Source organism: Mustela nivalis (genome assembly GCF_964662115.1).
Source record: "Mustela nivalis genome assembly, chromosome: 3".
NCBI classification, from domain to species: domain Eukaryota; kingdom Metazoa; phylum Chordata; class Mammalia; order Carnivora; family Mustelidae; genus Mustela; species Mustela nivalis.
In genome coordinates this window covers 127,749,372-127,773,489 of record NC_139022.1, presented here as the reverse complement: position 1 = coordinate 127,773,489, position 24,118 = coordinate 127,749,372, and the positions used below count along the sequence as shown (strand labels likewise).

General features: G+C 39.4%; 2 long non-coding RNA genes across 15 annotated transcripts in view; one reads left to right on the top strand and one right to left on the bottom strand.

Moving 5' to 3' along the window:
- Window positions 1-8,081: 8,081 nt before the first annotated feature.
- On the bottom strand, window positions 8,082-17,391 carry LOC309861535. Its single transcript, XR_014310005.1, has 3 exons — window positions 17,204-17,391; window positions 13,211-13,315; window positions 8,082-8,176 (listed from the first exon to the last, which is right to left on the bottom strand). It is a non-coding gene; the product is annotated as an uncharacterized lncRNA (long non-coding RNA).
- Window positions 17,392-22,000: 4,609 nt separating this feature from the next.
- The window catches only part of LOC309861534, a 72,632-nt gene continuing 70,514 nt past the window's right edge, over window positions 22,001-24,118 (top strand). For 13 of the 14 annotated variants that reach the window (XR_014309992.1, XR_014309993.1, XR_014309994.1 and 10 more), the window contains exon 1: window positions 22,021-22,197. This is a non-coding gene — a long non-coding RNA (uncharacterized lncRNA). Of the gene's footprint in view, window positions 22,198-24,118 lie in introns of all 14 variants that reach the window. The other variant, XR_014309991.1, reaches the window with a different exon arrangement.

Sequence of the window (24,118 nt, the reverse complement as noted above, 5' to 3'; positions counted from 1 at the left end):
TTTCTTGAGTGAATACCTAGGAATAGAATGACTGGATCATAGAAGATGTGTTTGCCTTTCTCCCTTCTCCTGTCCATGGCTGGATAGGTGAATGTTTAATTAAAAACAGAAACAAAAAACCCAAACAAGAACAACAACAACAAAATCCCCAAAACTGCCAAGCTGTTTTTTAAAGTGGATGTACTATTTTCTGTTCCTGCCAGAAATCTTAGAGAGTTCCAGTTGCTCCACACCCTTGCCTCTACTTGGTATGATTATTTTTGGAATTTTAGCCATTCTAATCTATGTATAGTGATAGCTCATTATGGTTTTAATTAGCATTTTCCATCTTTCTTATGCTTCTCAGCTATTTGTACATCTTCTTTATGAAGTGTGTGTTTAGAGTTTTGGCATATTTTTAAAAATTGTGTTCTTTTCTTATAATTGAGTTGTGGTGTTTATGTATATTCTGGCTACCAAGTCCTTTATATGATACATGTTTTTGGAATATTCTCTCTTAGTATGCGACTTACTTTTAACTTTTTAAAATGTCTTTGGAAGCAAAGTTGTCTAATTCTGAAGTCCAGTTTATCATTTTTTTTGTGCTTTTATGACTGATGTCTTATATGTTCTATCTATCTAAACACTTCTGTCCACCTTGTGGTTGTAGAGATTTTCTCTTATTTTCTCCTTGAAGCTTCATAATTTTAAGTTTTATATATAGTTCTACGATCTGTTTTGAGTTACTGTTTTTGTATTGTGTGAAGTAGGGAGCTGATGTTACTGGGTTTAGTTTGCGAACTCTTTTTTAAAAGTTATTTTTACAACAAAGCTCAGGTGAATTAGCAGTATTTTTTATCAGTTTTTTTTTTTTTTTCCCTTCACGCACATTCTTTATCTCTCTTTGAGATATGGTTGTTCTAGGCTCATAAAGTGAATTGGGAAGTTTGCAGCCTTTCTCAATTCTCTGCAATAGTTTGTATGAGATTAGGGTTATTTATTCCTTAAAATTTTGGAGAATCTTCCTTTTAACCAGTCTTGGCTTACTGTTTCTGTGTGTGTGTGTATAGTGATTTGATTTTTAAAATGCTATTATTCTATTTATATTTTCGATGTCTTTTTAGTCATATTTAAGATGTATTTTCATAGGGTTTTTTTTTTTTTAAAGATTTTATTTATTTATTTGACAGAGAGAGATCACAGTAGGAGAGAGAAAGGGAAGAGATCACAGAGAGAGAGGAAGGGAAGCAGGCCCCCTGCTGAGCAGAGAGCCCGATGTGGGACTCGATCCCAGGACCCTGAGATCATGACCTGAGCCGAAGGCAGCGGCTTAACCCACTGAGCCACCCAGGCGCCCTTCATAGGGGTTTTTTAACTGTCTTACTGCTATCAGTTGAGAGCTATTATCAGATGACATAATTCCTCTTCCTTCTTATGAGGTGTATTGAATGATACTGTAACATCTTAAAGCAAATGAATAACATTCTCTTCTGGTGGCATTCCTTGACAACAGCAACTCAAATAATTTTATATGTAATCCAGATAGATGCTGCTTTCTGATGGCTAGCTTAACTCCAAGATACAGTTCAGAATATGTAGCCTAAACATTGGTTCTCATAATTACTAGGTTCTTTGCAAAAAAGTGTGAATGCCTAAACTTTGCCACACATCTATTACTACTGAATCTCTAAGGATGAGACTCAGGAACTGAGTTTAAAATTTTTTTTCTTGGGGCACCTGGGTGGCTCAGGGGGTTAAAGCTTCTGCCTTCGGCTCAGGTCATGATCCCAGAGTCCTGGGGTCAAGCCCAGTATGGGGCTTGCTGCTCGGCGGGGAACCTGCTTCCCCCTCTCTCTGTCTCTGCCTGCCTCTCTGCCCACTTGTGATCTCTTGTCTATCAAATAAATAAATAAATTCTTAAAAATTTTTTTTCTTACTTATAACCTATTCATTAAAGTATAATTTACAGACCATTTAGTTAATTCAGTGAAAGTGTACATTTCAACGATTTTTTTAGTCATTTATACAGTTGCCTTATTATCACTACAGTCCAAAGGAAACTGGATTTTTGACAAGGGGCTTCCCTTGAAATAGTCTGGGCTCTCAAGTTGAGACACCTTGTTTGACAGGATCAGATGATTTTCATGAGCTTCACCCAATTTGCTTTGAGCTTTAGTGTTGTTACATACGTCTTTGGGCAGGAGGGAGTGAGTTCACCATCATTCCTTAGAACCTTGGCAATGATAAATTTAACAGTTTTGCTTTCAGTATCCTCTCGTGATCATATAAGCCCATAATGCACTACGATTTGGCTGAAGTATGGACTCAAATTCTGCTCACTGGGTCATGGGTATAAGACTGAGTCCCTCAGTTAATGTGTGATTCTAGTCAAACTCTCCAGTGTATATATATATATATATATATATATATATATATATATATATATAAGAGTTTATTTTTTGGACAGAGAAAGAGATCACAAGTAGGCAGAGAGACAGCAAGAAGCAGGCTCCCTGCTGAGCAGAGAGCACCATGTGGGGCTTCATCCCAGGACCCTGAGATCATGACCTGAGCCAAAGGCAGAGGCTTAACCCACTGAGCCACCCAGGCACCCCTCCAGCATCCATATCTTAAAATAGGTTTTATGTTTTTTTTTTTTTTTACTTGTGAGCACAATGGCTAGTTGTCTTGGAACTGATAAATGATGCTCCAAATAAAGCTCTGAGAGTCAATAGTGGAAAGGGAAGCCTTTAGATGTCTTTCATTTCCAAGCCTAAAATAAAGATTTTGGATGCATTTAAAAAGTGTGTAAGGATGCCTGGGTGTCTCAGTGGGTTAAGCGTCTGCCTTCTGCTCAGGTCATGATCCCGGGTCCTGGGATGGAGCCCTGCATTGGGTTCCCTGCTCGGCGGGGAGTCTGCTTCTCCCTCTCCCTCTGCCCCATTTTCTCTGACCCTGCTCATGCTCTCTCTCTCTCTCCCTCACTCGCTCCCTCGATCCCTCACTCTCTAAAAAAAAGTGTGCGTGTTCAGGAGGGAAGGGATAGATAATGAAATGTTAAGGCATCTTACTTAGCAATATAGAGATTCAGGAAGTTTGAGGCTTTAGAAATGACAAGGTACTTTACAGGTGGTCTTCTCCAGCATTTTTCAAAATATGTAAATCAGCATATTCCTTGATATAATGTAAAGAATGGATTTTGTGGTTTAAATAACTCACGAACCCTTGAAAGGTTAATTCAACTTATTTCTGCAAGATGTTTCAGGTCCATTGTATATTGTGAATCTCTATCGGGGTCACGTGTTTTATAGTGGAATTAAAATTTTTCCAAAGAGCGTCTCTGCAGGAGAGTTGGCTAGTACTTTTTCAGTCTCAGTATCCAATTTATCTTATTTTGATAGCACAATATTGAGAAAATTATAATTCACGAAGATAAGTGGTTGCAAAGGGTGGCAGTATTTGGAAACAGATTGCTTTGCTGTGTCAAGATTCTTGTCAATTAAACTGAGCAAAAAGTGTAAAAGAGGAACAGTAGGACATTTTTGCTTCATCTGTATGTGTTTTATTGTCTGTGCTTAAATTGTTTATGTCTTTTGTTTAATATGTCTCTTTTCTGATCAGGGCCTGATTTAAAGATATTTTGTGCTATGGATTGAGATAGGATCCATATGTTTTTTACCACTGCTACTCAAATTGTGTGTAGACTAGCACTGTTTGTTACTGGTCTCAGTCAAGAAAAGAATAGAAATTGGGAATTAGTATTTAGAAATTTTTAAAGCAATTTGTCACTGCTATGACATCAAATCAGATGATCAGTGGATTCTTTTTGTTAATCAGGGTCTGGTCCAGTTGGGTGATTGTTACACCCATGTGATGAATTACATGTAGTTCAAGCTACCTATTATCACCAACCTCCAATGAAATGGATGTTAATAAAGAAACAAAACAAAACTTGTCCTTTACCACAGATAGGTTGAGAGGTAATGTGGTAGAAGATAATTAAACTCTTGGTCTTCTGTAGATAATGATAAATACATATATATATACTTTTAAAAGGAAACATTCATCTTGTTGCTATATCCAAAGACATTGAAACTCTTGTACCACTGTACAACTCTTGTACCATTCTATGCTTCCATAGAATTTTTTTTTTTAAGATTTTATTTATTTATTTGACAAACAGAGATCACAAGTAGGCAGAGAGGCAGGCTGAAAGAGAGAGAGAAGAAGCAGGCTCCCTGCCGAGCAGAGAGCCCGATGTGGGACTTGATCCCAGGACCCTGAGATCATGACCCGAGCCGAAGGCAGAGGCTTAACCCACTGAGCCACCCAGGCGCCCCTTCCATAGAATTTTTAAAACCTTGTTCAGTTTCTAGAATTTTTCCATCAGATAAACTCCAGTTTTCTCTTTCAGAGCTGGAGCCAGAGGTAGTTTCTTTTCCTTGGGGATTTTCTTACCTCAGGACATCAGAAGTATCAAGGGGATTGGTCTATCTCAGTTCAATTAGTTTTTCACCCTCTCACCAATTTAAAAATATGGTCCATTGGCATTTTCTTGATTTATACATTCTATGCAAATAGAGCTCAAGTCCAACGCTCTTTCAGATTGCTTGCTGCCTTCCTGTCTATATAGAAGTTCTGGAAGAGTTGTGACCTACAGATTTTGCATTTTAGTGCTCTTCTTTTTCCTTTTCTTTTTGGCTAACACTTTTACAGCTAGCACTGTGATTGGATCATTGTCAGAGCTCAATGCAATTTAACAATTATTAAAATTATTCTTTGATTTCTGTACATGGAAAAAGACAACTCAAACATTTTTACATGGAAAATTGTGGCATTGTCTCCTTATCTGGTAATTTTAGAGGGCAATCACAATGATAATCACTTGGGGAGTATTTGGTAGCTTAGATATAATTGGGAAAAATATTCCTGAGTTGTGAAATTGAGCATCACATCAGGCTCTGCTCAGTAGGAGGAGTCTGCTTGAGCTTCTCTCCCTCTCTCTCTGTCCGCTCCCCCTTGCGGGCATGCGCTCTCCGATTCTCTCTCTCTCACTGTCAAATAAATAAATTAAAAAAAAAATTATGCCTGAATTCTTGATTTCCCTTTTCCTTTCTCAGAATTAACCTCTTTCTAAGCATTTATGTGAATGGGATCAAAACTTATGGCTTGTTTTCTAATTTAACTTTTTCCATTTAATGATATAACTTGAGCCTTCCATTTGCTATAGTCAGCATAAGTTCACCTCATTTTTTTGGACAGTAGTTGAATTTTCTATTGAATAGATGCACAGCTGTGGGTTCTCCTACCCTCTCACTGATAGATACTTGGGCTTCCTGGTCAACCCAATTGTCTTCCTGACTATACAGACTAGTCATGTTCTAGAATATTAATGCTGATAAAATATTTTCACATGCATGCAAATTACCATGGCTGAAGGGACTAAAGAAAATCAGCTTGGCCCTAAAGGGAAAAAGGCAGCAATTTCAAAGACATTTGAACAACAACTCTAAAATAAAATTAATTAACTTCCCTTTAAACAAATTCTTTTAAGTTTTCATGGCAATTTGTGCTTGTGAAAAAATTCTTGGCATGTCTTCTATAGGGAAGACACTTGTTCTCTGTAAACCCTAAAGATAGGAGAAAAGGGGCATAACTCACCTAGCAAGGGAAGACTCTGTTAACACTGGACAGAGCCAAGAAATATTTAGTTGTATGATTTTTAAAAGGCCCTTTGAAGCAATCTGGAATTGCAGTGTTAATTCCATAGTAAAAATTTCCCCACAGAATATTACAAAGTATGCTGGTATGAGACAGTTTCTAGTTTATTTTCAGGCACACTGCAGGTGGCTCATATATTTGTGGAATGAATGTGATTGTGAGAGGAATGACCAAATGCAGACCCAGAAACAGTGATGTGACTGAGGTCTTGTGGTGGGTCCACCATTGCATGGACCATGGGCCCCCCACTGATTCTCTCTGAAGGCCAGAAAATTAATACTAAAATTCAACTAATTCCCATGATCTGGAGAGTGGAGAATTGGAAAAGTATTTCAACCAGGCTCCTCAACCCCTTAGGAGCCAGCAGAAGTTAGAAGAGGCTCCCACTGCAGAAGAAACCTTCTAGGGGTCATGCATTGATACAACAAGATAAGTTTCTTACAAAGTTGAAGGATGATTATTAAAAATAATGGATGCTCTTATAAATAATATCAATCTACTATAGAGATCATTTAAAAAGTAATTTCCATTTTTTTAAAAGATTTTATTTATTTATTTGACAGACAGAGATCACAGGTAGGCAGAGAGGCAGGCAGAGAGAGAGGGGGAAGCAGGCTCCCTGCTGAGCAGAGAGCCCGATGTGGGGCTTGATCCCAGGACCCTGAGACCATAACCCTAGCCAAAGGCAGAGGCTTAACTCACTTCTTGTTTTTAACTTATTTTTAAAATTTATTACTGGATTAAAATTGACACATGTAATATTAGTCTCAGGTGCCATGTTTTTAATTGGAGAAATTGTTCTTAAAGAAGTCTGTTGCCAAAGAGTAGAGCTTCAGTGTTTGACATACACAGAAAAGGAAAACATATTCTCCAAAGAATATTTGATCTTACTTCCTTCCTGTTGATGTGAAAAGATGTGGTTTGTGTCATGTGATAGATAATGATCACTTTAAATTATCACCTTGGGAATACCGTAGTACGATATAATAGATTGACTAGAATATCTGGGGTCTAGTTCTCATTTTTGCTCTTTAACTACTTTTATGTCCTTGGGCAAGAAACTTAGCCTGATTAGGCTTTATCATCAGGAAGCTGGGAGTAAAAATACCAGTCCTGCTTATTTTGCAAGGCTGTTGCAAGGATGAAATGAAATAAATAAATGTGAAGACATTTTATAAACTACTGTTATACAACTATAAAGTCTCATTACTTGCCGAGATTACAATATCCTCAAATTTTAGTGTGTAGATAAGAGTCATTTGCGGTGCTTGCTAAGAATGCAGTTTCGAGAACTTCTATTTCCAGCAATACATAAGGCAACAGAGCCCAAAAAACTCTCCCACTACACAACTCCTAGAAATGTTGGATAAAGTATATCCAACATCATTATAAATGCATAACTGGGCTTGTGATCAAGAAAGGAAAATTTCTAGGGCCAGAAACTGGAAGGGGAAGAAGTGACTCAGAGAGGTAATTGGGTGCTAAAGGCACAGCTGCCTTGAGGGACAATAATCATAGTAGTATATTTTAGGCTAGAGGAGGGCAGAGGACAAGGTCAGAGGCTTACCCACGGTATGGAGTGAGAATTGAGACCTCCCGTATATCCATCTCTCCTAAAGAGTGTTTTTCCTCATTTAAGGCAGACTAAAAGACCAATCTACCATTGACAAAGGGAGGGGAAGGAGTCTATCTCTTCTAGAGGTTTACAAAGACCGCAGTCCTGACACTAACTCTAAGCTTCTGGGTCGGTGGAACCAGTGCACAGGGAGCAGAAGCCCAAGTGTTTTTCCCTGCTGGTATGTCCCCTCTGCCCAAGGGGGTCTATGAATTCTAGAAGTAAAGCCAGTTCCCAAATCCCATTGTAATAAGATCTTGCAGAAATATAGATTCCCAAAGACTTCAGACATTGGATGTAAGGTATAGAATGTAAGTATGTCTAAAATGTTTGAAAAGTGCAGATTCCTGGGTCCCAATGAATCAGTTGCTGGGGTGGGCTTAAGAATATTCACTTTAAGAAGGCATCCTCAAAGTGTGAGATGCAGGTTATCTTTCAGAAGGTACCCTCTGGGAAATGTAGCTATGCCAGTTTCCCAAAACGTCCGCTGACCCCTTCGAGTACTAAAATATTTGCACTTGGTTCCACCTCCATTGTTAGTGGGTTAAAAGGAATAGGATTTTTAAAATATATGTATATATTTTATTTTTTTATTTGACACAGAGAGATAGAGTGCAAGCAGGGGGAGTGGCAGGCAGAGGGAGAGGGAGAAGCAGGCTCCCCACTGAGCAGGGAGCCCCATGTGAGTCCTGGGATCACAACCCGAGTCAAAGGCAGATGCTTAACCAACTGGGCCACCCAAGTGCCTCAAAAGGAATACCTTTAATGACAAATGTCCTTTTCTCCTCCATGGCTAATCAGGCTTTATCAGTCTTCTGACTTAAATAGATAATTGGGTAGTCAGATTTTTTCTCCGCTGGCCTGAAAAACAAGCAGACGATAACAAATGATGGTACCGAACTAGCATGGAGAGTAAATGGAAATGACACTCTCTTCCCTCTTTTGCCATCAGCTTCCCTAGTGGCCTCTCTAGTGCACTGCTGCTGAGCCGGCTGGCAATGCCCCTCATCTTGGTACAGCTTAGGGAGGTTAAAATGGTGCATAGTGGGCCACTGAGGCAGATGGTGACTTTCTTTACTGTTAGTGTTCCTCCCATATTGAAAAGTTGTAGCTGCTCCCAACACATTTTGCCCTTCGGTGGAGAGTTGGGGAAGGGCTTGAAGAAGGGTTAGGGGAAAGTCTCAAGAGAACAGCCACCCGAAAAATTTTAGTCCTGGCTTTCCATCTTCTTATTCTCCATCACCTTTTTATCTATTGAACTCAACATGACAGGGGTTTGTTTTTGAAAGCCCTGTGCAGGGACGAGTTGTTTTTCCTATCTTGGAGCTGTTCAGCCATCTGTCCCAATTTCTTCCTGGTTTCCTGTTATTTTCATTCTGCCTTTATAAAGATTAACATGCGGTGCAACCACATATTCTATTAAGCTTGTCTCCTCACTACTTTATCTCATTAACTGCTTGATCACTATGAATAAAAATAATCTTCCATTAAGTCACAACTTCAAACGTCTCTGAGACTTTAGATCAAGCAAACCTTCAACAGCTTAAAAAAAATCTCTTTAAATCCAAGAGGTTCACTTCAAAGGAAAACCTATGGGTGTTCTCAACCCAACTGACAGGTAAATAGTCATTTGTAACTAAAGATATGCAAGTGAGAAAACACGGCTTACACTGGAGTTGATAGCTTCTCTTAACTTTTTCTCTGGTTAAAAGGACAACTTAGAGCTGGCTGCGAGTCAGGATCGGCTTGGATAACACAACATTGTACACATGGAAATGGGGTAGTATCAGAAAGCAACCATACAGCTTTCTGTACTATTCATACTTTGTATTTCTATTTTTTTTAATATAAAGATTTACTTGAGATAGAGAGAACGAGAGGGAGAAGGAGAGAGAGAGGGAATGAACATGGTGAGGGGAGGGGCAGAACGAGAGGGAGACATAGACTCTCCACTGAGCAGGGAACCCTGTGCGGGGCTCCATCCCAGGACCCTGGGATCATGACCTGAGCTGAAGGTAGATGCTTAACAGTCTGAGCCACCCAGCCACCCCTTTAATTTTTTTCTTTTCTAATTTGTAATTTTTCTTTTTCCTGGAAATGGACTATTCCTAATCTGTCTGTTTTTCTACTTGGATATCTATTTTTCTATATTTATAACAATCCTGTGAATTAAGATTCTTGGCCATCTATCACATAGTCTGTCTGTTGATATAAATCTTTTTTTTAATCTATCAATTGATGTGTGTTTATTTCCACAGATGCAAAACTTTCCATCTTTTCCCTTTGTTGTTTTTGTTTTTTATCCTTATAAAGCTTTCTCTACACTCAGATTAGAGAAATAATAGCTGTGAAAAAAACAAGATATGTGTATATGTGAGTATATAGAGGAGAGGACTGTATTAATCTATAAATGAAGCTGGTGAATTGATCAGTTATACAGAAGGGAAAAAGTTAGTCTCATTTAACATCTTATGTGAAAGTATTCTCCAGATGGATTCAAATCAATTTTTAAAATTATAAAATAATTGGAAGAAAATAGTGGTGAGTACCACTTATCTGTCTTATTTGAGTACTCAAATTTGTCAGGGTATAAGAATTACTTTGGTTGAAAAATAATTTCTTGTTAAAAGTTTTGGCTAGAAATTTTGATCAGAAATCTCCCAAGTTGTATAGTGTTGAGAAGGAGAGTCTAACCTTGGTCTCTAAATACCAAGTACCTTTTTTCGAGCTCCACAACATTTCTGTCAAATGAAGCCAGGGTAAGTAAATCGTGTGGTGGAGAAAGGCCCTGCCGTCACCTGCAGTTAGAAGGCAGAGAGTCCTGGCTGTATCTCATTACCCATCACATAGTTAGGTCAACTGGGGAGAGCTTTTTCTTAGACATTCTCTTTATCTGTAAAGTGAATAACAAAAGTCTCTGTTCTGTCCACTTCACAGAGTTGTTGGGGAGTTCAAATCAGGTACTGTATGAAGAGTGCTGTATGTGATAATAGCACAGTGTGTTTTATATTGCTGTTCTTTAGGTTCCAATCTATTTTTCCTGCAAAAGTATTTCTTTAAGAGCAAGTTTGTTCCTCCCTGCACTCTGAAAATGCCTGGCATGACGGCTCTCCTTAAAGATCATACTCTGCAATGATGAAGAGCTCGGACTAGAGTCCTACTGAGCTTGGTTTGAATCCAGGTCCTGTCATTTGTACTGGTATGACCTTGGGCAAGTTACATAATCTATGTTTCAGTTTTCCCATCTTTGAAAAGAGGATAAATGTAGTACCTGTCTTGATAAGTTAAGGCTCTGGTTATGTCACTAATCCAAACTATGGTTTTTGAAGCAATAAAAGGGAATACAGTAGCTAATCTGTATGCATATGTGCGTGTGTATGTTTATGTGTCTCTGTCCCTGTCTATCTAGCTATACTCTCCAGGAGTGGTTAGTTAAGATACAATCTTGTTATCCTCTTTTGATTTGCTTTTTCTTTTAGCCTCAGCCTTCTTTTTTCTTTTTTCTTTTTTTTTGTGAATAGGATTTGTCTACACAGCAGAGAAGAAGGTGTCATAGCCCCTAATTAACATTAAATAAATGTATCAAGTTCTCCAACTTGAAATTTAAATTATTCACAGATTTTTAAAAATTGTAATAAAATAATCTTTTTTGAGAGAGGGAGTGAAAGGATGCGCACATGCAAGCTGGGGAGAGGGGGAGAGGCAGAGAGAGAATCTTAAGGAGGCTCTGTGCCCAGCATGGACCCCAGCACAGGGCCAACACAGGGCTCCATCTTTTCAACCCTGAGATCATGACCTAAGCTAAAATCAAGAATCGAAGGCTTAACCAACTGAGCCACCCAGGTGCCCCATAAAATAGTCTTAATTGGTTCTACTTTGGTCATAATCTCACCTTGAACTCACCATGTGGTCTGGTGAAGGGGTTGCTTTGGTTGTTTAGACCTGGTTTCCTTGCCCTATTATGGGTGTGGCCATGTAGGGTTCTAGGACTGTCAGCCCCACTGTCATCATATGTTTGGAGAATGGGAGAAGTAGTTCCCCAGAGGAAAGGGGTTATATCTAGTAACCCTACTAGACATCTACTAACCAAGAGGAAAGGGATTATGTCTAGTAACCCTACTAGACATCTACTAACCAATGTCTAGTAGTTTCCTCATTGAGCTGTTATAAGAATTCAGTGATAGAAATTTTTGTACCATTGATAGCAAGTGCTCACCAAAAAAAAAAAAAAAAAAAAGAAGAAAAAAGAAAAAAAGTTAAAGCTCAGCTTTTACTAGTATTATTATTCACTGGAAGGATGCTTATTTCTAGGTATCTTGTAGATATCAGTCACCTGAACTGTTGCGGTTAAACCGCCTTTGGCTAGGTTTAGTGCAAACATCTAGGAAAGAGATGTAGGAGGTCATGTGATAAGAGGGGAACGGAAAGGTAGCCATCATGACTCTTCACAGAAATGAGCCCAGGCAAGGCCCCAGGGCTTAGAGCAGGGGGAAGAAGCCTGTCTTTTTTGATGGGTGGTTCCTCATAATAAGTGCTCATTTTCAGTGGTACCTGTAGGAATAGACTAGCCTTGAGTCTCCACTGCCATTCCCAGCCTCTCTTCAGAGTCAAATAGTCAGGTTTAACCCACTAAGCCACCCAGGTGCCCTAAATAGTCAGGTTTGAACATGATTAAAGTACCATGAGATTTCTGGATCCTCTGTTTGTTTTTTGTTTTTTGTTTTTTGTTTTTTTTCCTTTCTGTTGGTTAGTGTGTTATCCCTACATTTTTGACCTTTCATCTTCTCAGACTTGGATTTAGCTTACTCTTGACTTTCTCCTTTAGTCTGACTCTGGTCACATACAGATAGAGCCCAATATTAATACGTAATGAGAAAAATGGAATTTAGTTTAGCTTCCTTGTATGTGTTGCATTGTTGAGGCTAAAAAAAAAAAGGTGGAACCTTTTGACTTAGAGCCATGAAAACACTTCTTATTTAAGCACCATCAACTTAGAGCTGAGGTTTCCAACTGGCATAGATCATCACAGCAAGCAGGCAAATCTTTTGAAATAAACCCAATTTTTTCTTAAAGACAGACATCAGGAGCACATAAAAAATCATGTGCACCACGATGTACTTCGGGGGTAATTTTCCTTGATTATAAACAACGTTTGATGTACTTGTCTCTCTAACATCGATGAGAAAGAGTCCAAGTGAATAAATAGTTCCTGCATTTCATGATGTGATTTTAATTCCTCCACCTTGGCTGCTTAAGGATAACAGCTTGATCTGATATGACTGAAAATAAGAAATATATATATTTCCATGATCACTGAAAGTTCAAATTGGATTGTAAACTTAGATAGAACTGACCTGAGGCTTATCAGAACTGAAGCAATGGAGCTGCGAGAGAACAGAGCAGATTTAATCAGAAAGGAAATTCTGCTTCAGAAAGTCTTTGCCCCACCAAAAGACACTTGAGTATAGGAGGAAGGAGGATAGGAGATGAGAAAGAAAAAAGGAACCTTTCAAACATTAAAAAAAAAAAAAAAGTTACCTCCCCCCGTAACTTCTCTACTCGATTAGGTTTAATATAAACTAATCCTACGTGTTCATCAGGAAATCTTATGTTCTCGAAGCCAGTGAATAATGGAGATATCTGCCACACTGGAAAGTAGTCCCGATCAATAATATTATATGTTTTTGTTCGCCATGCCTTTTTGCAGCTGACTGGCCTTCCTTTCTCTCTGGAGCTTGGCTGCTTTATTTATAGACGTGATTTTTATCTTCTCTCTTCCTAATGGTGGTGTTTGGAGGACCAAGGGAACAGTTATGAAAGCAACTCTGTAGGGCAAATAACCAAGCCAGTGGTACTGCACTGATTTCATGAACTCCCAACCCACTCGGGGCTCACTGTGTTGCTGAGGCTGAAGTGCATGTACTTCACCCAGTTCTGATACTGTTCAGGGCGTGCAGATGTGGGCAGCAAAGCTGTTGTCAGTGAAAGATTTTTCTGCTCCTGCAAAACAATGTACTGTAGCTAAAACCTTAATTTTAGCAAGTAGAATAATTGTTACTTCTCTAATGCCTCTGATTAAGGTCAGCAGCAGACATTACTTGGGAACTAAGACAGCTTTTGTGGGCAAATGACACAGAGGAAGAAATAAAGGAATTGTTTCTTTCTTGAAAATGGAGGATACTAGAAGGAACTATATGGTATACACAGATGGTATCAGCCATCTAATGCTCTATGACATAATGGCTTCCACAACACCTGCTCTTTTATTCCTGCTTTTGCCATTTGGGTTGGGCTCAGCTGGGCTGGCTGATTTCTGCTTCTTCTGGTCAACTGGATGGTTCCCACTACCTCTTTGACATGCCCAGCAATTGGCTGCGGGCCTTGGTTCTCCTTTGCATGGCTCCTTAGCAAGATACCCTGGGCTTCTTCATTGCGTTAACAACTTCACAACTGCGTAGCATAAAACTCAACCCCTTTACAAAATAGTTCACCCACTTCCCCGGACCATTTCCTGTATTTCTTGGGGGATGTGTCAAAAACATTTTCAGAAAAGACCCTTCCACCGAAACTGACCTGCTCTGCCAGCTGCTTCAGTTTTGCCTGTCCCTCCATGTGTGCATTTCAGCATGGCCCAGTTGCCATTGCATCCTTCTCTTACTGCATACCTTCATGCACGCATTGGACCCTTGTGTCCCCAAAGCACTGTGGCTCTCTAGGGTGAGGTGGGAACACTGCTCCCTTCCCCTCTGGGCTACTATTTTAGAGGGGCCCCAAGAAGGACTCTTGGGTCCACCTTTCTCCATCTCCTGTTGTTCTTCCTCTATTTGGACATGAATCCAGCATGGGGTTGGCTGGGAATAAATGGATTGGACCAGGACACATTACTGAATTAATCTAATGGCATTTTATTTGATTAAGTCTATCATGCCCCATTCTTTCTATTTTTAGGGTGAATTCTCTCAAGGCCCTGACTTCCTAGATAGCCATCTTCCTGTCCAGCGAGGACCACCCCCCCCCCAATGCCCATCATCCCTCTCTTGAACGAGCACCATTGTCAAATGAGGCCTGTCCCATTTTAGAGGTGAAAAAACTAAGTCAAGGAAAGCAGAAATTCTACTCCCTTGACTTAGGTAGCCTCTGTAGGCTAGGGAGAAGAAAAAGCGAGATTCCAGGGCTCTATTTAGTCCGTTCCTCAGTTGGCAAATCCTCCCTATCCTAAGAAATCAAAGATATCCTGTGGGGGTAGCAACGAGATACTCCATATGGTGTTCTGCTCTTTCTCACCCTTTTAATTTGGCTCATTGTTCAATCTTAATTTGCAATTGTCACAGCTGCGATTCCATTCCCGATGTTCCACCAACTCCAAAAACCCTTGAATCTGAACCCTCAGTGGTTTTAATTTTATTTTTGTTGAGAAAGGTTATGTTGTCACAATGGGTAAAGCTAGCTCTTCAGTGAGGGAAAACATTTTTTTTTGGGAAAAAGATACTTCTAATTTTATATTAAGCCTCAGAATGGGCTGCAACTGTGGAACCTCAAGTGCAGGGGAGTTGACAACTCAGCCATAATCAAGCTAACTGAATTGGACAGAGCAATGTGAGACATAATTAGCAATTCCGTTCAGCGAGCTGTCTCCTGAAAAACTTAAAATACCTTCCCTTCCTCATGCATATTCAGTGCCTCATTTGCTATTGTTTTTATCCAACAGGTTGAAATTCAAAAGGAAAAAATTCTGAGTTGTCTGTCTCATTTTCATCCCCCGCATTCTCCTCTCTTCAGCAGCTCCCTGCACCCCCCCATCCAGTCCCATTTCAATATAGCAGGTCACCCCGATGCCAACTGCACAGTGACACATACAAAGTACTCTGAGCACATTTTTTCTCTCACTAGTACCTTTGTCAACCTTTCCTTTCAAACTGCTCAAACTGAGCAGGTATGTTTGCCCTGGGAAATTATGACCGTTTGGTTTTTGTGGTCAGGCTTCTGCTGGGAATGCTGTCTGTCACATGGTTACTGGATCTGATAGGTTTGTGCCGAATTGGAGATTGATTGATGAGCCTATGCTTTTACTCCTGGTCTCTATCCACCTTGTAGGGTTAGGCTTTCACTTTCCTGGTTGTTCCAGGTAGTTAGGCTTTTGCCTGTGGATGTGCAATGAGACGTGGTGGCGAAGTCAAATACATTTCCCTCTGTTCATTGCATTCCCGGTTAGCTGAGCCTACAAATTCTCCATTAGAAGATTGTCTGCAAAATATGTTGGGTGTGACTACTCTGGAAAGACCCCCAGAAGAATGACTGGTCATCTGCAGGGGCAGTGCAGTGGAGAGCAAGCAAGAATCTGTCTTAGATCTAAGGTTAGATCTAAACAATGCTTTTAGCTGTGTGGTCTTGACCAAGTTACTTAACCTCCCTCATCCCCAAGTGTTTCATCTGCACAACATAGTTTGTAATAACTCTGTGCGTGAGTATTATTATGAGGATTACATAAGACAAGGTATAGCGAGGACCTAGATGAGTATCTGGCCCATCGTTGGGGCCCAGCAATTGTGTCCTTCCTTTCCTTTTTAAGTTCCTCCCCTTCCTCATCTCAGTCTTCCTTTTCCTTTTCTTTGTTTTATTGTATTTTGTAATCTGATATCAGAAAATGTAAAATATTTTAAAATTATAGGGAAATTACTCAGTGCTTTCAAACTCTTTCCCTACAAAGTTTCTTTTTAATAGACACATTCTAGCAAATAGTAAATGCCCATTTAAGTTTCATTTTCTCTCCCCTCCCCTATCAATATCTGGTAAAGGTGACTGGACAAAGGCATAAATTGAGTTAAATGAGAAAGTAAATATTTTTTGAATCCTAAATTCCTGGAAGCATCACTGTATTTCATCACTTCAAAAATAGCCTCTTTCAGGAATGCCTGGGTGGCTCAGTCAGTTGAGCATCTGCCTTTGGCTTAGGTCATGATCCCAGGATCCTGGGATCGAGCCCCATGTCAGGCTCCCTACTCAGTGTGGAGCCCGTTTCTCCTTCTCCCTCTGCCTACCACTCTGCCTACTTGTACTCTCTCTCTGTCAAATAAACAAATAAAATCTTAAAAAAACAAAAACCCCAAAACCAAAAATAACCTCTTTCAGATTTTAGCTTTTCCATTTGGGAAGGATTAAAATAAAAAAAGTATACTGATAAAATTTCATGTTAAAAATTTTAATTTGCTGACCTAACTTGGAAGGTTTAACTTCCACATTTTTTTAAAAGTGAAAAGTAGGAAGTTAAGGCACTCTCGAGTCTGCAAATATTTTAGGGGAAGCTGAGATATATATTTAAAATGGATTCTGTATGAAATACAACGGTAGTGCTCAAAAGAAAGTTTTAAGGGGAAATAGAAGAAGGTCCCCAGTGTTATAAATCAGAGGAAGAGAGTTAGGAAGTTATTCCTTTTCAAAGTTATATTTGTCATAGCAGGTTGACATCTGAATAAGTTCATATGATGAGAAATGAATGCAAGGACTAGACCGAGTAGAGGCACTCCTTTCCCTCCCCCTGATTCCTGAAAGCCTATAGATTTCATTACATGTATCATACCATTTGGCAGGTGATTTAACCTTCATTGATTAGCATCACACACTGTCCTCTGTTTTCCAAGTAATAGTCTTATTTTGTCTTTTTTTTTCCCCCCAAATATTGCAGAATATTTGAGGGGTTGGATCACCTCAAGTACTTGATGTGGCTTCCCACAGCTTCTAGCCCTATCCTATATATGTGTTGAGCAAGAAAGGAATCCTTGCAAACTGAAGGCAGAATGAGAGAAAATGAAGCCATGAACTGTCTTCCACCTGCAGTACCCCTTACTTTATGAGTGTGTGAAGGCCAAAGCTATGAGCCACCATGCTCACCAACAGAAATGGTCGTACAGGAGGGAGGAAGAGATGAAGTCCAGAAGAGAAGACTATGAAATGAGTATGTTGAACTCCAACAATGGAAAGAGATGAAGAATGAATTGCAGATGGAGGGAATGTGAGAGATGGAAGAAAACTGGTGATTGCTCAGCTGCCGTGGTGAGAATTTGGATTGTGAACAAGTTCCAACACAGCTTCCATGTCATAAAGGTGGGGAACAAGGTAGAGGATATATTAGAAATCATGACCCCTTTGTCTGAATAACTTTAGTTAGGGCTTCAACATAATCTCTTGTGTCGCTCAAGCAGGAACTTGATAAGCACTGCTTAATGGAGAATTGAGCGAGCCCATACCCTGAAGAATAGGGACAAGATAAGAGCAGACATTTGAAGCTTAGGGAAAGATTTGCACTCCGTTAGCAGTGGAAAATACTGTCCTTTGCCTCCTTGAGCAGTAGCTCCCTGAGTTTTGAAAGCAATTAATCTGATGTTTCTACTTTAACCCCAATAGAAGCCTAAATTCTGTAAAGTCTTTGCAATAAGTATATTTTGTTGACAGGTTGTTGTATACGATATAACCTCCCACAAAAATCTTGTCTAAATCCACCAAAATGGTGAAAATGAATGATACTGCATCAAAGTCATAGCTGTATTTGTTACATTACCTTCAATTTTTGGCTTCTTTCTCCCTTATGCTTTTTTTTTTTTTTTTTAAAGCAGGGAGGCTATTGAGAAATCTTATTAAAAATCACAAACTGAACAGCAGACCCCCCTTTTCTTGCGAACCAGAAACAGATTTTAAATGACAAAAAAAACTCTCTTTTAATCTTTTTGTAACATCTTGACAGTTGTGCCAGAAGATGTCTGCTTCTGCCTTCAAAATATAATTGCTTTTGGTCTGAAATAATTCATTTCCCGCTCCTTTTCCTCTACTAGAAATCTTTGCCCTTTAAGCTGGATATTTTCCCTTCATTTTGTGGCTACTTTTTTGGAAGAAAATGGGAAGGGGTAGGAAGCCAGGAGGCAAAGGAGACCAGAGTGAATGTCATAACACATTGCCTTGTGAGGGTATGATAAAGAGAGCCTCTGTGAACCAAGGGAAAAAAAAACTAACCTCTTAAAAATAAGGTTAACTGTTACACTGTTAAATATCTAGTGTCATCATAGGTATTTGACCTTTTTAAATCCACCAGAGCACATTTTTATTTGTTTTGTTTTCAATAACTCAAGTGAAGTCATACCATAGTTGAATACTTTTCTGGCAGTTTTGTGTCTTAAAGATTCCAGATCTTGTTGGAGTAAGAATGTCTTCAAATTTCTGTAAAATCTGTCTTTGGATTCTTTGGCAGGAAACATTTCTGATTTATGAAATAAACTTAATGGGGAGTAGAAATAGGTGATCTCAGCAAAGGAGGACCATCAATGGTGGGATGGGGTGTGTAGGCATTTGTGAAAATTCGTATCTGCAGAGTAGGATGGTATGTCCTTCTAACACCCACATTTAAGTTTTGAATCACAAACTAGAGAAAAGGAAAGATAGTAAAGGGAAAAGAGGACATGAAAGAGAAACAGGTATTGACCGTCACAGTAAACCTAATATTTTTAGGCTCCTTACATTATAGTGTCTGTTTTTTTCCCATATATACCTGTCATTTCTCCCCATAAACCAGTTCTGTGAAGGTAAGCGTAGTCCGCCAGTTCTTTTATGACTCAATTGTATAGATGTTTTTGGCTTCTTTGGATCTCTGTGTTTGCTAAAGCCCAGAAGAGGACTATGCCTTGCACTTGGCAGAGTTTATGAGATTAAGCAACTCTGTGCTGCCACCTTCTGTCCAGATTTGACCTGTTGGATGAATGAAGATTTGTCTAATAGAGCTTCTTCTCTGCTTTTCTAATTGTTTGAGAAAAAATAGAAAATACATGAATAAAAAAGAGGGAGAAGGGGAACACCAAGCCTCTGTTGCAGTACTAGGTACTTCTTGGAAACTATCGGGTGCACTGTTCTTTCCACCTGCCTTGAGGCTACTTCGCTATTGAGCGCCAGGGTGGAAGCAGTGCATTTCTATGTAGACAAGAACCTACATTTGGAGAAGCAAACTGAAGTCCAAGTTTTCTTCTTTCTTAGGGAAAACAAGGATGAGAATTACATTACATTGCATTGAGCATTGCTATGAGTCAAGCATTGTGTTTCATGCTCCTTATAGTATGTGGTGGGCCTACATCCCATTTCCCAGTAAGACACAGTCACCAACATTCTGGGGAAGATGAGGTATCTTAAAATTAAAGCCACAGTTTATGCTATCTGTTATTTATTTATTATTATTTATGCTATATATTATTATGTTTCCTTAAGAGTTTCCCAATGGGCGAGGACAAAGATTCAGTTTTGCTAGCTGGGTTCAAGACATAGAAGCAAGAAACTGATAATTTTCCTTAGGTTTCTTCCTCTGGGTTTCTTGTCCTGTTAAAATATAGGTATCGCAACCCATCACCTATTCCCATCGTGTGGTCTTTTTTGCTTTTCTGTATTAATTCAGGACCGCATCTGTCTTTTTTACTTCTCTTAATTTGTTATTTCATGTTATCTGTCCTTTCTGGGATATAGGGTCTGTTTCATCCTGAGTCCCATTTTCAGGATTACCCCTTGTAATCCCACTTTTCCTTCTGAGGAGCCTGGGCCTATGTATTTCAGTCTTTGGGGATTCCAGCAGTTTTATGCAAAAGTAATGATGATTATTTTATTTTATTTTTTATTTGACAGAGATCACAAAAAGGCAGAGAGGCAGGCGGAGAGAGAGAGGAGAAAGCAGCTCCCCACTGAGCAGAGAATTTGATGGGGGCCTCGATTGCAGGATCATTGGACTCATGACCTGAGCTGAAGGTAGAGGCTTTAACCCACTGAGCCACCCAGGTGCCCCACTTATGATGATTATTAAGAGGCCTGGTATTCCTGGAGGATTAGTACTTCCCAACTCTAGAGATCATTTTATCCTTCTTCAGCTTGGCAAGAGGGCTGGTATGACCTTATTTTACTCTGAGGAAAGTAAGATTCAGTGTTAGGTAGGTTGCTTACATCATGTAATTAGTAAATGGTGGAGCCTGAAGTTAAATACTGCTCTGTTTGGGGCTAAAGGAAGTATCTATATTCCTTTTATGCAATGATCTCTTAAAATCTAACATTTATTGAATTTATTGAATGTCTACTGATGGTTCAAGCACTGTGACAAGGCTGCTATGCTGGGAAACTCTGAAATGGAGTTGGCATCAAACTGAGTTGGCATTCTGAAATACTGTGATGAGAGAGATTCCGTGGTCTTGTCTGCACTCAGTGGGAAAGGATGTTGGGATCCATTGTTAATGTCTATCTGGGGAGCATAATAGGGTGGCTTTGACAATTATTCGCCTTCTCTCCCAGAGTCACCCAGCATCAAGGGTGGGACGATAGGCTATTTAAGAGATAGATTTGGACCGCTACAGCCCAGGTTCAGGTCCTAATTCCACATTGTGTTTAACTAGGATGTCTTGAGGAAATTACTCAAACTGAGTCTCCATTGTCTTATTCTGTAAGAGAGTGTGATCATAGTATTCACCTTGGGTTACTTTGAGGCTTAAATGTGACAATGCACTTAAAGCACATGATACAATGCTTGGCGCATTAAGTCTTCGGTAAATGTTACCTGTTAGAAATAAATTTAATGAGACTGAAAGGTATCTTGTTAGACCACTTTTTATTTTTCTTTCTCTAATCTTACAGAGGTTACTTCTCTAAAGGATACCTAGTTGATGTATTTTACACGGCAAAATAAAAGAGTAATTATTTTCCCATTTATTTCCCTGACAGGTTCCTCTTCACTTCCTTGAGATGAGAAGTCCTAATTTGGCTAACTGATCTAGTCGGTAATGAACACCAGATGCTGACTAGGAGACTCAGGTAAGGCGTCATCTACAAAACCATGGATGAAGGTGTGATGCATTTTGAAAAGGCAGGATGAGTGTAATGAATTGAGGGGCTCATAGGGGATATAGGGCAGAGCAAACCCTGATGTCTGTGTTTTGGGTATAGATGGTACTGCTTTTGCAGACCACAGTCTCCGTCTCAGCTGCCGTGTTGTTGAGATAAGGGAAGTATGAAAGGGTTGGCGAGGGGCTGAAAGCTGAGACATGTAGCCACACACCACTGTTTCTTGTCCCAGTTCCATTAGCACCGAACAGTCAAGTGCTCCAGTACTGTGAGTGTACTTTGGTAGCTTGTAATTGCCCTGTGCTTCAGTCAAGAGATGGGTAATTGCTCCTATGGGCCATGGATTTCCTGCTAGCAGCAGCTGATTGAAACCAGCCATTTATTGTGCTTAAAAACCCCAGACTCGCTGCAGTGTTTACAGATAAACCTTCTGTGCGGCAGTCATTTACTCTACCCAGCCATCCATATATTAAAGATATTACACACTACTCCCTCCCTTTTTCTTGAAGACAGATCAACTGTTCTTTTCAGTTTGATTAAATTTCAGTCTATAGTGTTGACATGCCAACTTTTTTATTTTGTGGCTTATGCTTTAAATAAATTTGCATTTCTTTGGACCTAAGTTCTATTTTGGAGGTGTTTGTTAATAGCCACACTACTGTTAGTTTTAGATACTTCTGCCAAGTTGTTTTTCCTCCTTTTTGTGCCTCCCATGAGCCAAACACAGATCTTAGCCTGTGTGTCTCTTTGTGCCCTCATAAGCTGGAATGTCATAAAGATAGGCTGTTCACTCTAAGTAATCATGGATTTTTAAGTTTTGGGGATGCTAACAGAGGATTGTGTGTTTTCTAATTTTAATGACACCTGCATCTGTGATGGACACATTGGATGCTGCTCCATGACATCACAAGGTAGAGGACACTCTGTGTCCATTATCAACTTAATGGTCTCCCGACCTGCTACCCCCGCAGTTCTATTAAAATTTGGTTCCAGGGGTTAAAAGAGAAGATTGATATCTACATGTGATTCAGGTCTGTCCAGTAGGTCTCAAGATTGGGGGTGGTTTTAATTCAATTTCTCTGCTCATGAATAGTAACACTGATATCATTTTCTACTTTCTCCCTTTGTTCTTGTGCCAAGAATGAAAGATAAGAGAATACTTAGGGATAAACTAGGAATGCTGCTCTGGACTTGTGAAATCAGAAACTCTGTTATTTCATACCATACCCCCTCTCTCTCTCTTTTTTTTTTAAACTTTCCCACCAAATGCACTTGGTTGGAATTCATGAGTAATTTATGCTCTTTCTATAGGAATAAATAGGATTATCTGCTGATCTTGACATTTATATGTAAATTTTCTAGGTTGATTAGAAGGAAAAATGATCAGTCTTTTTTTTTTTTAAATTTTATTTATTTATTTGACAGACAGAAATCACAAGCAGGCAGAGAGACAGGCAGATCGAGAGAGGGAGGGGGAAGCAGGCTCCCTGCTGAGCAGAGAACCTGATGGAGGGCTGGATCCCAGGATCCTAACCTGAGCCAAAGGCAGAAACTCAACCCACTGAGCCACCCAGGTGCCCCTACTTTTTTTTTTTTTAACCGAATGACTGGAAAGTTTATATCATCATGGTCAGACCTACTTGAATTAATGAGAAGAGTTGAGATTTGTCTAGTGTATTTCCTTTAGCTCCATCTTCTCTTTTTGGAGCTCTATCTTCCTAGATATATGGAGCTGGCAAATTTATTTGTAATGCAATGTTAAAGAATATATTAATTAGGACTCTTGGGTCTGTGTCTAACTAAGCCTGTGTTCCTAGAACTTCAGATAATGATAACTAATTTATCCTTTAAATTGTGAGATTAAAATTAATGGTTTGAGCAGAAACCAAATACAGCAATTGCCATGAAGCAAAGAACATTTGCCCATAGTATACACATACATGAACTTGGTCCCCTGGTGAGTATGTATGTCCAGGTGTTTAAGAACATAATATAGAACAAGAAAACAAAAGCTTGACTCCTATGAAGTATCATTGTGTGATGCATTTTAGCAGATAAACATTTAACACAAAGATTAATGGAGTAATAATTATATTTACAATAATAGTTCTTCATAAAAGACCAAGGGAAATAATAAATGCTTGCTTATTGGTCCTGCTACTTTGCTTTATATCTTCTTGTTTAATGTTTACCTAATAATGTAGATATTAATAACTTCTTTTTTTTAAAAAGATTTTATTTATTTGACAGAGAGAGATCACAAGTGGGCAGAGAGGCAAGCAGAGAGAGAGAGAGAGGAGAAGTAGGCTCCCTGCTGAGCAGAGAGCCCGATGCGGGACTCGATCCCAGGACGCTGGGATCATGACCTGAGTTGAAGGCAGAGGCTTAACCCACTGAGCCACCCAGTTGCCCCTTAATAACTTTATTAATAACTCACAACCTCAAGATGAAGAGTCTTACACTCTTCTGAGTGAACCAGCCAGGTGTCCCTTGATATTATTTTCTTCAAGATGAGGAAGCAGAGGCTCTCAGGGGTTAAATAACTTCTCCTGTGTCATAAAGCTTGTAGGAAGAGCCATTGTGATTCTGGTTCAGCTAGGCCTGGCTGCTAAGTCTGCGTGCTTTCCATTATTTTACCTGGTTCTTGAAGTTTTCTTATTTCTCTGAATATCAGATTTCCATAGTGCAGTTAAACATGATTTGATTGATCAGTATTTGGTTTCCACTTGGTTTTTTAGGACCTCATTCAATTATTGATTCATTCAGCTAATATTTATTTTCTTATCTCCTGTGTGTTGGGCACTGCTGGGCACTGAGAATACAAGATTAATGAGATGTGGTTCCTGTTCCCGAGACGCTTTCAGGGAGGGAACAGATAGGCAAAAACCCCCATACTTTTGATCCAGTATGAGAGCCATGTTAGAGGTAAAGTAGTGCCCCTCCTGCGCCCCA